General features: G+C 39.1%; 1 protein-coding gene across 4 annotated transcripts in view; it reads left to right on the top strand.

The window, feature by feature from the left end:
• The first annotated feature begins 1172 nt into the window (after nt 1–1172).
• The window catches only part of TNC (tenascin C), an 85672-nt gene continuing 70281 nt past the window's right edge, over nt 1173–16563 (top strand). Inside the window, exon 1 of one of the 4 annotated variants that reach the window (XM_006031117.3) lies at nt 1173–1428. The gene's annotated coding sequence lies outside the window, so the exon portion shown is untranslated. The remainder of the gene's footprint in view (nt 1429–16563) is intronic. The other 3 variants (XM_006031119.3, XM_006031120.3, XM_014523405.2) reach the window with 3 other exon arrangements.

Consider the following 16563-nt stretch of genomic DNA (forward strand, 5'->3'; position numbering starts at 1 on the left):
GAAATGCTTTTGTTGTCTTGAGTGGGTTTTGGATCATACCAAAAGGAGGACATCAGATGGCTAACTTATTGCTAGTATGTTTGTTAACTGGAAGACCATCAGACACATTATAGCTGGTACATAGTTATGAGCCAGATGAAGGCAGAGCTGCAAGTCCCTGAGGACAAGATGCTAATGATGAGGACTAAATGGGAGAAGGCCAATTTATCCTGTTAGATAGGAGGAATGTCAATGTTAGCACAGCTGCTAACATACCCTTAACTCTTAGTCACAAGCCTGAGGTTCTAGGAGAGCCAGAGATAACAAAAGGTGTCCTTGAAATCCCCTAAAATCAGCAGCCTGTGAATTATTGATAATAGCAAGACGGAAAAGGGGGAGAAACAAAGGGGAATGTAGGAGCTTTGTCCCCAGTAATAATAATAAAAAAGGAACAGATTATCTTTTCCAACACACATGCACCCCAGACATATAATCCCCCTTTATCTGATACTGAGAAGAAAGATGCGACCTCCAATTTTCTTGAAGGGAAGAGATAAAACACTGGGAAAAGAAGTCAGGCAGATCTCAGTTCAGTAGATTTTACTCATTTTCTTCACTTTATCCCCTATCACTGTTGAGTTAGCAGCAGTTCACAGAGACACTAATGAGGGGACAAGGTTGAAATTATACAGACGGGCCAAATTCTCAGTTGGTGTACATTAGTGTAGTTCAGCTCTCTTTGACAGAGCATGGCTGCCTTAGACCAGGTGGAAAGTTAGCCGATTGGGGTCTAGAAGCCCTGGGGGGTTGAATTTGGAATCTGTCACCCTTCTCATTTGACTTAAATTTGTTTCTTTTTGCACAATATTAAAATGGAGAAGTATCCTTTGCTATACTATAAGGAAGATATTATCCTTTCTGCTTCACTTGCCTTGAGATGACTTTCTTTTTAATGGAGCCAGGGGTTTCCTTCTTTTCCCCTAAATTGCATGCAAATACCTTTTTGTGTCTGTCACCATGCATATGCATGTGTGTGTGCACACCAGTGCGCGCATTTGTCTTTCACAAGCTCCCAGGCTCCAGAGGGAGGCTGTTCCTTTAATTCGTCAACTGGAAAAAAAAAAAAAGTGGAAAGCTTGCCTTCAGGCATCCCATTACAGTGGAATGAGCAGGGATCAGGATTTCTCGCTCAGCTATATAAACCCAGCAGAAGCTGGCTGCTCTAACCACAATTTGCCTTACTGTCAAACATCTCTCTCTCTTTCAGACACACACACACATACCACACACACATACACACACACACACACACACACTGTAAGACAAGACAACTTTTCTGAGTTTTGACAGGACAGCAACAAAGTGGGAAGCTGGAAGGTGACTTTTACATCATATTTATTTCATGGAGGCTGTTCACAGTGGGATCTAATCCATATCAGGGCTTATAAAGTAAGTCTTTCTCATTGATTGCTGAATTTAAAAAATCCAGAGCTTATTTTTTTTTTTTATCTTGCAATAATAGATGTCTCTTGTGAACTTTACAGTCAGTGCTTTATTCATTCTGATCTGCCAGGCATCTCATCTGGGAATGTTTTTCTTTTATGGGGTGTGCATGTACATAGTTTATTTTCTGATGTCAGATACACTCAGATAAGTTTCTCATTGGCATTGGTTTGAGCAAATGAATGAACCAATGAATTCGTGTTGGAATGTTGAATGCTAGATCTGTGGTTAAAAAAGAAATGACAGTGGGGATAGAAAATGAATTTCAGATTGAAGGTGAATTCCTGGGATGTACTTGGCCAATCCAGTAATTCGAGGAGTATATCCCCCCAACCCCACTTTCAGATCGACTCCACTTGTAAGGCTTGGACCTGCAAATAACTTCTACCACTACACACTTGTATAAGTTGAAAAGAGTTGGATGTTTTCTATTTTTAATTCACCAGGTCGTGCTTGTTTGCTTTAAAGTTTTTGTCACCTTCTTCCCTCCCTCTCTGAGTAAAAGGTAGCATCCAGCTCTGTCTTGAAGTATGATAGACAAAGGGAGGCTCAACTGTTATCTTACTACTAGCTACATGGGCATTTTGAAGGCAGGGGGTTGAAATCCTTGGTGGCCATAATGAACCACTTCACATACTGAAGTCTTTGTACTATACAATCTTTCCTATGCTCATTACTTCCTTGTGCTGCATTACAGTCGTCAGCACAACTGCCTCTTCAGCAGTTCTACTGTACTTAGTAGCCAGGATCTTGGCTTCAGTCAGTGCAGTTGGTTGAGAGATGGTTGGAATATTTGGCTTTAAGAGCTGAGTTCTACCTACTTCCAAACTCCATGCAGTTACATTATTTTTTGCAGTTTTTCCAGTGTGCTTGAGAACTTTTTATCTGGCTACTAGGAAGCACTGTTTTTTGGCAGATATTTTAAAATAGGTCAAAATCTGCATTGCACTTGCCAGGTAAAATGTCACGTTCATACTGCCTGTAGTATAAGTGGAAAACCATGACATAGTCCTATTGTACAACAGAAGACCTATATAATCCAGAAGCACAATAAATGTTTTCTCTACACACTTTCCCCTTTATGTAAAAGCTGGAACAACAGCCAACAAACTGCACAGTAACACAATGACTAAGGCAGAAACTTTGTTGTACTTGCTTTTTCAGTTCATTTAACAAATTTCCCATTAAATAGTGGGTATTAATTTTACAAACTTCCCCTTTATATGCCTGAATAAAGTAGCGTAGAGAAAAAAACTTCTGACTAGTCAAGTTAACATGTGTAGTTATTTATAAAATGTCCCCTGATTCATGTCCAGGTGCCTGATTTTGCCTTAGAGTGCTTTGCAGTCATACCAGTGGAAAAGCCTGTAAGTGGTACATATTTTAAGGTGCCTTAATGATTATAGAGGCTTCTATAATGGGACACCTAAGGAGAAAAACCTGGATATGAAATATAATATTTCTCTTTGTTGTTGCTCATAAGTGTGAAAAGAAAAGTACACCTTAAGTCAGATTTCTCATTCAATCATCTCACACAGTCAAAAATGTGATTCATTCCAACCTCACTATCATGAAATTTTGGAGGCATTGGGCAGTTACCAGGGAAATCATGGAAAGTCTCCTGCTAGTCTACTTTTTTACTTTCAGCTCAGGAATGAGCTTGAATCTGAAATGAGTATGGGGATTAGCAGCTGTAAAAAGAGCAGAACGAGAAGGGGCGAGGTAGAAAGAAGCCCTTTGTGGCTCCCACTGTCATGGTCCCATTACCACTTATTATCTGCAGCAAATTACTATTCATTTGCCAGCTTTTCTCTTCATTAGTTTCTCTTTTCATCCCAGAGAAGATGCTTTTCAAGTTCTAGTCCCTAATCCTAAAACTACAAAGTTACTTTATCAATGCCTTCCATACAGTGGGAGAACCATATGATCCACTGGAAAGCATGTGGCCTGCACATTAGAGCACTGCAGCTTGTCTGACAGCAAAGCTGGTGTCCTTTAGCAGAGGCATGATCCAGCACAGACTGCAGTAATAGCCCGAATAAATGGAGCCCATAACAGAGTCTACAATTCCATTGAGCAAGCAAAGATGCATGCCCCATAATATCTGACCTGCAGTTCCCAAAGTTAATTCCATCAGCTGAAGTGGGCAAATTTAACAGGAAAATCTATTTTTCAAACTCCACACGTGGATCTGAGCAGATCATGCCTGCATCCCTCCCGCACACTCCTCCCAGAATGAAATTAAGTGAAACTATCGTGTTACCAGAATGGAATTTCCAAAGGTGTTTGAAGTTCAGACAACAGCGACTTATTCTTCCTAACCCTGCCTTTTATAAAATGCCTAGAATAAGCTGAGATCCTTTTCACATATGCGGATGTTCTAATTTACTTCAACGAAACTGTCTTGATTTAAAGATATTCTTCCCCTTGTGGATACACAAGCCTGCATTTGGTAAAAGAATCTATAAGATGGGATGGATGAATCAAGCAAACAGAGGTATGAAGATGAGATGGAAATATAGCTGGGCTTGGGTGTCAAAAGCTGAGTGGCTTCATGCCCTTAGGAAGTATTATCCTTTGCAATAATGGTAACCTATTACAAACATTTGCTATTTCTTTTGATGCTGTGCAAGGCACATGTAAGAATGCTTACATAGGTTCATATAGTGCCTTGAGAGCCATGGAGGAAAAGGCATTCTAGAAATGCTAATTATTAGTAATCTAGTACATGTGATTATGTGAATAGCAACCATTTGGCATAAATACATGTTCTCCATTGACTGTGAATCATCCTGGTAAAATTTAGCTGATCATAAAGTGAGATCTGGATTCAAATTTTAACTTGGAAAGAAGTGAAAATGAATTGTGTGGGCTCTGGCTAGTTACCTGCAAGACACTTTTATCTCTCTTAAACACTCAGCACACAGTTAAACATGAGAGACTTAGAGAGGTTGAAAATTACTCTGGCCTGAAGTCTAGGACTCGATCTATTCAACATTGGAACGATGCCATCAAGGAATTGCTAAACCAAAGGACCAATGACAGTTTTAAGTTCCAGTATCTCATAAACTTTTAGACCTTGAAAAGCATGATTTATGTCACTGGAAAGTTAAAAATCTCAGTTTTCCAACAGTAAAAAGCATTTGTTTTGATGTCTGGCAGATGGTGAGATATTAGACTATAAAATTATGTTGTGATTTATCATTTTACATTCTTCCTCTACTTACACTGGTATGCTTTTTGGCAGTCGTATCTTAAGAACTGGTAACTGCCATAAAATAATAGTTTATATATTGTATAATCCTTAAAATATTGTTAAATATTGATATCTATTTTTTTGCAGTTTTAAAGGTAGTGGATAAAATGTTATCAGAATAAGCATGTTATAACTACAGTAAGAAATTAAGGAAGATGGTAGCCAGAATAAAAGTATTTTATCAGCCACTATGCCATGCCATTTCAGAGTCGTAAATGTTATTGGAAATGCAACCAGACAGTATAAATAATGCTAGGAGCAGTTAACTTTTGTCCTGGATTTGGAAAAGAAATTGTTTTAAAATACTAAATAAATACAAAAATAGTAAAACATCTCTGCACCAGGAGTGAAAAAGCAAGATCTTACATTGTATGAGACTTCATTTCATGAAAAAAATGTTTTCAGATCTATGGATGAAAAGAATTGAAAAAGGTCTGATCCAAGCCCATCAACATCAAGTCCCTTTGGTTTAAGTAAACTATGGGTCAGACCCTTCTAGACATTACTGTTGTAACTACTGTTACACAGCTGCAGAGTCTCACTGGGTTAGAAGTTGTAAATACACAGAAAGAGGAAGTTTCTGCCCCAAATCGCCTACAGTCTGAGCAGACAAGACAGAAGATCTGTTATTACCGATAGTTTTAAAAGTTCTTTGTGAGATGAAAAGAAAAGAAGGCGAAAGAGGTCAGTTCTTTGAGGAAGAAAAGTACCGGAAAGAAGCAAAAAGAGCAATTCTTGGATACAGCGCTGAGCTCTCTCAGCTTCCCCTGAGCTCTGGGGTTTATTCAAATTAAACTTCCCTGGTTTAGAGTACTTACTGTCCACTCGTGCGTTCCTCCTTCCATCCAATCCGAGCTGAAGTTAAATGCCTTCCACATGTGGGAAAAGTTAAAAACTGGGCATTCTTCCAAATGAAAATGAAATCCTCCAAAGTGTGATGTAACTAAGCTGCACAGAGTGCTGAAGCTGGGGGTACGGAGCCTGTCTGACAAGGGGTGTCTGTCAGTCTAGCAGGATGTGTTTAGATGCATAAAAAAAGCACTTTATAAGGATCATTATACCAAGCAGGAAAAAAAAAGCTGGCTTTACCTCTGTTTTTTTTTTTTTCTAGCACTAGCTAGTGGGAGAAAAGCTAATACAATATGTGTGTAATTTGGGTTATTTATATTTCATTACAACTACATCCGATTAAAACGATCTTTTATTGGGTTTCCTCTCTCTCTCCCTCTCTTTCTCTCTCTGTGTGAATTACACATAGAAAATCCTGCACTTAATACACAAAGAAACCCTGGGCCATGTCCTTAATTAGTCTAAATGAATATAGCGCCAATGACACTGAAGGATCTAAGCTGGTTTTACACCAGCTGAGATTATGCCCCATGAATTTATCTTTAAAAGGTAAGGTCTTACTCTTTGGTCTCCAGAGCCAATGGGAATGCTGTCCCATATACATACATACCTTTGGCTCATTTGTAAGTTGAACTCAAAGGACAAATACATCCTAAGTTGATGCAGACATTAGAAATTTCCCCAAATTCACATCCTTAATTGTGTTGCCACTGTAGTTTCAATTAACTAATCTTGGATGTTGCCAAGCCTTAAGAACTTCGAACCAGAGAATCCCTGTGTGTGACTAGCCTGTGGCATTTTGTATTCTTTGGGAAATGGTGAGTAACCTTGCCAAGTTTGCATTCAGTCATCCATCACATATTAGCCTACTGGAGGTCCATTCTTCCTTAGCAATAGGGGAGTTCTGCTTCCTACTTAGAAAGATTACTCACACAGAAAGCTCTTTCCTTGTAACCAGAACTGCACTAGGAGCAGAAAGGAAGCTTTCTTCAATTCATATAGATGTTTTCCAAACCTCCCACAAAAATGATATTGTTTCATGATTAAAAAGCATATTCTTTTTAGTAGCTGTCTAAAAAGAGCATGGCAAGGGAATAGAATTATTTTTTTTTAAACCTAGTCAAATCATAGGAAGGGCAAAGATCTGGTATAACTTGTTTCTTCCCTCCCAAATGCAGAAATGAAGCTGGCATCAATATGCAAAGTTAACAAGAGACTGATTGCTTTGCCTAGGTCACTTAGGGCATTTTTACATGTGCTCTGGGATGCCTGGGGGGCGCTTTAATTAGTGAGCTGTGCTAATTAAAAGCACCTGATCATCATGTGTATCAGCATCCCTGCACTGAAAGAATGGTGGCAGAGAGCTTTGAACTAAAACTCATCATTTTTCAGCATGGGGATGCTGATACACGTGATGCTAGAGTCTGCTGGAGTGCCTCAATTTCTGTGCTCCAGCAGCTTGATTAATCAAGTCTACTGCAACATGCTGGATTTCCAGCACGTCGGACCAGGCTCCCTGCACTTGTATGGGAGCCTTTAGGTTCCTTTGAGAGTTGCAGCCACAGTGGCCCTGATTCAGCAAAGAGCTCAGGCACATGTCCATAGTCTATGTGGAGATCTGTTAGAGTTTGCATATGCATAGGCATATGCTTACATTTACGTCCCTTCACACCTGTCTGACACTGTAATGTAACCTAATGGTGGATGTAAATGTAATTCAGTTTGACATTAAGGCACCTTTGTCTGCTAGAACTTTGTGTAGGGGCTTCAGTGTAGCCAGCAGTCAGGCTTTTGGCATAGCTTTCTTCCTCCTTACAGCAAGTAACTATTATCAAAATCCTTACAGTGCCAATCTTGGCAGGCAATAGCAGAAAAGATTGCTTTCGAGGAAAGCAATCCAGTTTTTCATTTGCAGTGGCCCTAAAAGCACTATCTAGTGGGTAGGTTTGCCAGATGATTTGAGGGTTGCCATAAAGACTGGAATACAGGAGGCAGTATTAACTGTGCAGGAAACCAAGTGTGAGATGAAATCTTGCAGCTTTGATTTTCAACCTAGGGTCTTTAGATTTGGTGAAGAGCCTACAGTTCAGACTGAATCTGGCTTCTAATTAATTTCAGTGGTCCTGTATACAACACTATGTAAGAAATGTATGGAGATCCTTCTGGGCACAGCAAAGGAATTACAGCATAATCACTCCATTGCAATAAATGTGAGGACAGTGAATTAGATCAAACCCTTAGGTGCAGATTTTAAAACCCAAGTCCAGTGTGCTCAGAAAAGATAACGGGTATCAGATTTTCCAAAATGCTCAGTATCTACTTTTCCAGGTTTCAGAAAATGTTCAGAATCCGACATGCCCGTCTGCAATCACAAAGCTCACTCCTGAGGCATTTGGCCCCACTTCAGGCCACTGAGCCTTTCTAAAATCTTCCTTCGTTGTGTTCAGGAGGGACTGCAAGGCCAAAAGAGAAAAAGATATGTCTTTCAGTACGTAGCTATCCCTTCCTGTTAATGAGCCTCATGCAAGTCAGTTTTTTTAATCATGGCCTCTATTTCTCTCCTTGGTTGTTTTCATTATAGTAATTCAGGACTGACTTATGCAGTAAATGGAAGCTGTGTGGTATCAGCTTCACTTCAAAGAACAGGATGCAGAGTCAGTAAAAGCAATGGTGTCATTCTTATTGCTGCAGAATCTTGGCACAGGACAGAATTTCCAGGAAGACTGTGGTGTTTCCTATGCTGAGCTTTCTCTTAATGAGCTTTGCATCAACTTTTTCCAGAATGACAGCCAGTTGAGTGTTTATAGGAGGAAATATCATCTCCAAGCCAAAGTGTTTATCATTTCCGATTGCCAAGTGTTAACTAAAGGGCTGGATCATATACTCTGTAGGTTAACAGGTCAGTTGCATGTCCCCAGTAGAATTTATGGAAGATCCAAAGAGAATGTGATATGCCAAAATGGTTATTGACAGGCATGGATTTACACTTTTTTGGTCATTTTCAGCCTGATTTATATTTGGGACTTTTTTTTTTTTTTAGATTATTTCACTGTCATGTTTATTTTCCTTGCTACTATTTGCCTTTGAGATGGAACTGCCATGGTCATGTTGGAAAAGTCAGTTTATTAATATGCAAATGTTTGTTCTGTTTTGGTTTTGATCCCTAGGAATCAGCTTATTAACTCCTTATTCACAGTAGTCTATACATCTATATAAATTAATTATTTGGTGAGAAGTTACTAACATGTATCGCTCTAAGGCTACTAGTCAGGTAAGTAATGATTCGATAGTGTATATAAGAGGCTTTCAGTCTGGGCCTAAGTTAGTGGCATCTGCACCTCTTGCATATTTTCTGTGCATTGAAGGGATCATACCTATGTTTCATCCACTACAGTGTTAGAAATCTACTTCACTTCTGCATGTGATCCAGCAGGACGGCTTTCCCCCAGAAAGTCTGATGAGCTTAGAGAACGTAGGCCAAATTCTCTATTGATATAGATGCATTGACTTCAGTGGAAAACTAGCAGAAAACTTTCCTTTTCAGATTCCAAAGCTCAGGTTGAAGTCAGCCATGGTTCCTGAGCAGACAGATCCCAAGTTGGGATACTAGAGAGGGGATCAGAGTATTCTTGGTGGAGGAATCTCAAGACTCCCAGTGGCTCAGAAGAACCATGATCTGTTGGCATGACAAGCCAGGTGGAGGCTTCTGTCGGAGTGTAACCACTATCCCAAACAACTGCTTACTCGGAGTTATGTATATGTTTAAAATTCCCATTGCATCACAGACTAAAAACACAGGCTTTACAACAAAGCACAGAGGTACATCTCAGCCTGGGCTATTTAAGAAAGTTCATCCTCTCCTCTTGTGTTCAAGTGTCCTGCATCCACTTCGTTCCATGTTTTTATATACAAGTACTTGGCCCTACATATTTATATAATCTAGTTCTCCTCCTGGAAAAAAGAAATCCTGCCTCCCAGCTCTTCTAGGGTTGATTTAGCCCATCTTCTAATTCTCAATGATATTTTCTGTTCCTCACATAAAACACTTAAGGAAGGATGTAGGATTCCACCCTGGGTTTCCACAGATGCAAGCTCTTGATTTCATAATATTTGACAGAACTAGGCCAGGCAGTTGTCTAGCCTGAGGAATATAAAGGGATTTCTAGGAATTCTTTCTGTGGTCTCATGTGTTTGAAAAATATGCACATTCCCACAAATTTAAAATACTAGTACCAAGGACAGAGTTCTCCCTGTCCAAGCAAACCACAATTTTTGTTAAGTAGTAAGAGGTCATCTCAAGGGGCGGTGTGGGGGTTGGCCTTGGAGAAAGACATAAGCCTGGTGGGAGGGAACCAGTAATACTTTGCATGGATGAGAGCAGTGTGCATGTATGATTGAGGTCTGAGGGACTCAGCATCCCCGAGATGTCATTTGCAGAGCTGGAATAAGTGTGTGGTTGAAACGAAGGAAAATTACAAAGTGCAGTGCAAATATCTACTAACCGACACTTAAAATAGCCTTCTGCCGCCCAGGCAATTGCCATCCTAACAATTCAAGCTTGTCAGACACTTTGATACATAATTCCAGGACGGCATACATATAAAAGAATAATGTTTTCTAGTTGCAACTAAATCACAAGGACAGAAGAATTCCACGTTGCTTGCCTCTATATACAAAAGTCTTTCACATCAGCTAATTTAAAAATGGGAAAGCAGATTGTTTGGCTTATGGAAACGGAGACTGATAACTTCATTCTAGCTTTATGACCCCAGGAAGCACTTTAAGTATTCTAAACTAATTTCATCCCTGCCGTCACTCCATTGACTTCAGTGGAGGTCTACCACAAATTCCTGTTTATGTAATTCACCTTTTACTCCAGACATGTGTTTAATGTGTCATGGCTACAGTATAAATACTTACCTCATGGCACTTTATTTTTATATGATCCCATTTTCTACTAAATAACAGATAAAATTACAAGCCAAATGATTTGATAATGTAAATCCACAGAGGGATGAATTCTGAACAGTGTTTTTGTAGGCTGTGTGAGAGTATAACCTCACCCATTAATACATTCCTTGATAATGTCAGCATTTTGCCATAGGTTTTTAAAAATACATTAGAACAATATTTTTAAAAGCCTCTGACTACAACTGTTGTTTTCACTGTGATAAGCAAAATCAGAACTGAAAAATTTAATTAAAAAAAAATGCACTCTTCTTTCCACAACTGTAAATAAGGAATAAAGTATACTGGAGGCAATCTGGACTTGCACCAGCCTACCTAAGGGTAAAGATAAGGAATCTGATCTGAAAAGCATAGCAATAGCAAAAGACACCCAGCCTAGATATTGGAGAAAGAAATAAGTTCAGAGTTACTGGATAAGTTTTCCAAGTTCCATTTTGTTTTTCAATGTATATTTATATACATGTATGTATAGAAAAATACATATTGCTATCGAGCTGGCCCCTCCTCACCCCTACCCCCCATATACCAATATTGTTAGTTGCAAGAAAAATCATTTAAAATACCAAGTCTGGCCACATGAGACCATCTACGTTCTAGAAAGTAGAGATTTTATTTCTTGTTCTGATGCACTTGAGCTCTGTGGGATTTGAAACCTAGTTCTAAGGACTTTTTAATATAAAATGTATAAGGAGTCCTTGGAACAGGGACTTGAACCCAGGACTGCCTTTTCTCTCTAGGCCAGAGAGTTATGCTCTCTCTCTTCCCCTCTCAGTCCCAAAATTTCCTTAAGTATCCCTTGCAAAGTGGAACAGCCAAATGGGAAGGGCTGAATATCCCTCTCCAGTTGCCTCTAACTCCAAAACCACCTGTACCTAGTGGTTAGGATATTCTCTTTAAAGATGAGGAATGTGACTTAGAATTCTGTCAAGCCGGGGAAGGAATTAAGCCCTGGGTTTGCCACATCCTGGGTGAGTGCTCTAATCGCTGAGCTCTTGGATAAAACAATGAATTTCCTGCTCCACCCTTGAAAGAGTGGGCCAAGCACTTACCTTCAGGAGGGGGTCCAGGCTCTGAATCTGCCATGGAGAAAGAAGCCTTGTGGAAGCACTATCGAATTTAAACTCCCAGATGAGCAAAATGTAGGACACACTCATGTCCTCAGCATGGTCTTCTTGGCTTCTTGCTCAGTGTGCTGTTTTTTGGAGATCCCCATTTCAAATGCCAATTAATTTCTGAGCATTATATAAATTATCTAGGTGCCTAACTCAGGCTTATGGAGTCCACTATAGAGCTGGATTCCAAAGATTTAGGCATTACAGTGCTCAAGGTGAGTATTTGGATCTGGTTGCAAGTTAGTCCATCTAAGTTGGTGTAATATATATACTATGGGAGGGACAAGCAAGTTTTAGACCTTCTAATCTCATTTGGATTTACTGGACTGAATTCTGCTCTTTTCTGCATTGGCACAAGTCTAGAAACTCTGTAGATGTGTAAATGAGAAAAGTATTTGGGACTCGCTCTGAATTTGGCCCATTGAAATTAAGTGGCTTGTTCAGCATGACTCAGTAAATAAAATAAAGTGAAGCCAAAAGTTCTTACGTCTCAGATGCTTATTTTCCATTGGTCTAAAAAGCCCTTTGCAGAACAGACTGTTGAAAGTCTGTGGCTGGTTTTGAAAGAAAGACTGGGGTTTCTGGAGCTGAGACAGAGCTTTGTGTTTAAATTTATGTAACTTGCTGTGATTAATACATAAAAGAATACAAACCTCATCGTTTGAAACCGCATCTGTGAAGTGCTCAGAATAACTCAACGAGAAATCACTGATACCTACCAAAAAAATAAGAGCTCCTGACAAAGGGTAACTTGGCAAAGAAACTTTCCAAAGACAAGTTTAGAAAACCATAGATCTTTTCCAGCTATGCATACGTCTTTGCTGAAAGGAGGGAGAGAACAAATAAGTGAGCAAATATTTTTGCCATTAGTAAGGCTTTATTAAAAGTTACAAAGCATAGCTAGGAGGCAGCAATGATTCCTGGTCAGTAATGAAGCACAAGTGTCGCTTTGGCTGTGATATTTCTTTTTATATTATAGAAAAATGCACTAATCATAGCTTTAGCTTATGTGAGCACTGCTTATGGGCCTAATTTCACCTTCAGCCATCCTGCAACTCTATATCAGACTTTGGAAATTAATGACTAAAACTGACTTAAGTACTGCAAATCTAAAGGGTGGAATCTTAAAAGGAGACAAAATAAAAGGAAGGTGCAAACACAAACCAGCTTTCATTTCCATGGACTCATTTTGAAGAAGACTATAGTTCTGCTTCTGTTTTTAGAACAGGGCCATTTTTTTCCAACTTCATCCTTTTTGTTGCTGTTACTAATCTATATTCTTTGTCTAAACTGTATCTGCCAGAGGCACTTTTTTGCAGCTCTGAAAACTACAGTAGGAATAGAGATTGCTTTGCAGATGATTAAAAAAAAAAGAGGAGGGGGCTTGGTAAATGCATAGTTCCCTCTTTTATTTTCTCTTTCACTCTCAATTTTGTAGCAAATTGCTCTAGTTGGCTGATTGCTTCACACCCCGCTGTGTCTCTGAATGCAGTTCGAAGGCACCCTACTGATCCACTTGTTTTGTTTCTCTTTTGTAAATTCCTGTTTCCAAAAATTGACGCTCAAATATCTAAGCTCTCAACAAAAACCAGGCTTCGCGCACAGCCTGGATTTCCTGCTAATGTATTCCTCTTTCCATGCAGTGGGGACTACATTAAGCGTGAATGATGGTGTTAGCTCTGCCATCTGTGTCTATGAATTCCAAGTTCCCATCTCTGAGTAATAATATATGCTCTCTGATTAAATTCTGCCCTGTAAAGAACCTATAAGTTGTGGCTTGTTTAAAAATCCTTGTAAGGTTTCAATTGCGCATTGTATTCTTCTTCGCTTTCTGTCCACAAGCACAAATCATGTCAGCTGTTTAACACCATATGACAGCACTATACAACTGTGATGTCATATGGAGTTAACCAGCTGACATCCTTCACCATAAAGCCAAGGTGAGTATATGCATCTCAGTGCATGGCCACACATGCAGCCTCCTGTAAAATGACTGCTATGTTCAATTGACAAAGTGCTTGGGGATTCTTTTAGGTGGAAAGGCATTATGTGCATATATGTATTGGTTTAGCTAGATGCAGTTTACAGTGCAATATTTGGATTTTGTTTCAGTTAGAATTTTCCTCCAATTATGTTGTGTTTGTCTCTTGGCTTTTCTTATAGTTGACTACTCTTATAATTGGCTACTCTTATAGTGTCTTTCCTTACATTAATCTTCTAGATTTGGTCACTTACTGGCCATGTTAAAGAAGTTGGCTCCAAGTAACAGCTCCAATACATTGTTGGCAGTCTCATGGTGCTTTGTCCATTCTCTTTCTCATCAGGATTTTTTCCCTGATGCAAAAGATATTCCCGTATTGGTAATTCTTTCCCCACGCACTGTAGGGAATCAGACAGTTTTATTTTATTTACATACTGGTATTTTATGGTACCCTTCTATAGAGCTATATATAAATTCTATTTATCTATATATAAATTCATGGATTTTATAGGACTGTGCTATGTTGTGGTCCTCAGAGCACTTCACCAACATCCATTCATTAAACTGCATGGTCTCCCCTATTAAACTGAGACAGAATGACTGAGCCAAGAAAACAGGAGCCAGGAATCCTGGTTCCTATTCCCATGCTTCAGCCACTAAACCATGCTGCTATTAAACCAGGGCTTGTGGGCACTTTCTGTAGATCCTGCTGACAGTAAATGGTTCTTGGTGAACTCAAGCCATCCAAACTTCTCGAGCCAGCTCTGTTTTGCTTTATTTTTGGTTATCGTTCAGTCAGCCCCTAGACTGCAGACCCTCAGCTGTGAAGCTTCCATCAAAAGTATTGTCCAGCGGTAACTTTTTTCTGAAACTGAAGAATTCTTTGTACCGTTGAGCTTGAAAATTAAAATGCAAAGGAAATTGGATTAGAACTGACCTGGAATGCATCTAAAGAAAAATGTTATGATTAAGGGTAAATCTGGCTTGCAGGATGTTACAGGAGCCACATGTAAAACTAAACATGAATCAAAAGAGCTTGCAACATGTTCCCTGGCATGATGAGATCTAGTTTTTCAACTCCCAGGCTTGAAATGGGAGCAAAGAGAGTGAGCTATCATTAGTACACCACAAAAGCAGGAATCTATTATATAGTGGGAGTGTTCTGAAAACCTTCTTCTCCCCTGAACCCCATTCTTTATGTCACAGCAGATATGTACACCATTTGGTCAAATCTAGAGGACATTTTCTTCTTTTTTCTGGCTGTTAAACAAAACACAAATCATACTGGAATAAGGTGACTATTATAGATTTCATTTAAGATATAAGGAAAGAACCCTACTCTTAGCACTCAGATTTGGAGTTTAAACAAAGACCTGTGCCTCTGCCACATCAGTCAGGGAATAATTCCCAGTTTGCAAAATCTGTGCTTTTTATTGAAGCTACTTTTTAATTTTCTGATTTATAGTACTTACAGCATGAGGAACTGAGCCATTTCTATCTTTAGATAGCTCTCTTCATCTTAGTATATTTGGTAGTTTCATTTCAATTTGGTTGATCTGCACATCTTTACAACACCCAAGGATCTATTCCTCCTTTTGCCTTAAAAAAAATCTTAAAAAATAAAAGGGACAGACTCTCAACAGATGTAAATCAATGGACTTCCACTGAAAGCAGCGCCACTGTGCTGATTTTCACTAGCTGGGCCAAAATATATATATATTTTTAAGTGACATTTATAATGCACAAAAACAAATCCAATGAAATTAGAAAGTCTAGAAATTGTAGTACTCAGGGCCCCATCCCTTCAAGCATTTCAAGCTGTTTGTCTCACATCTTGTGCCAAGATTGTTTCCTGCCAAACACCCGTGGGGTTCATTACTAGTCATTCTGATAGTTTATTGTGAAATGAGCAGAACATGCCTTGGAAACATAGAAACTGGTGCCCCAAAGGGTGGTGAGAAACAGGAGAGTGAACAGACAGTGAGACGACTAAATAGAGACGGGACTTTGGATCTAATGCTAATATTTTAGAGAAGTGATAAGAGGCGTAACTTCCATTTGGATATCTATTTGCATCTTTAGGTGCCTAAATACCTTTGAGAAACTCATCCTCTGTCTCTAAAAAGTAGGACTTGAGCATTTGGATAAACCAACATGATCTTTCAGCAATGTGTTAAGTAGTCATATCTTCTTATCAAATTCATTATCTCTCCTCCTTTTTTTTAATGCCTTACTTTCCACACTGCTTTCTAAAGACAGCAGGATAAAATTGGGTGCAATTGGTTGAAAACATGGTTATTGCCCCTTTTTAGGAACTAAAAAAAATGACATTTTGAAAAAAAAATCCTTTTTCACAGACATTTATCCATTTTGATGAAAATTTGTTGGGAAAATTCCTCAGGGGAGGAGAGAGAGAGATGGAGAACCCCTGCAATCTATTTAGGATTATCATTGCATTTTCTTAAAAAAAAAACCCCTGCTATATTTCTCTGAATACATTTAGTTTTGACTAAATGGAACTTTTAACAGAAAAAAAGATTTCATAGACTTGTTTTCTGCCAGCTGTACCTACTACTTAGTAGTCATGAATCACAACCATCCTCTGCCAGGTGTTTCTTTCACAAGGTATTCCTGATGAGTCCCAATCTAGCCATTCAGGGACTCAGATGCTACAGTGATGAGAATGGGATAAAACCTTAAATAAAATACACAGACAAGGGACTGAACTCCATTTCCAGAAGAGCGAATCAAACATGAGATTTAATAGCAGGTGTTTCACAATTTCTTTGCCTCCTTGAGTCCCCTAGGCAAACTATTATAAAATACCTATGGCTCCATTATTTGGGACTCTGTTCAGATTGGACCTCATAAGCTAAGCAGATCTGGTAAAGACACAGATGTGAGTCCTGTAGGGA

Source organism: Alligator sinensis, unplaced genomic scaffold (assembly GCF_000455745.1).
Source record: "Alligator sinensis unplaced genomic scaffold, ASM45574v1 scaffold323_1, whole genome shotgun sequence".
Taxonomy (NCBI): domain Eukaryota; kingdom Metazoa; phylum Chordata; order Crocodylia; family Alligatoridae; genus Alligator; species Alligator sinensis.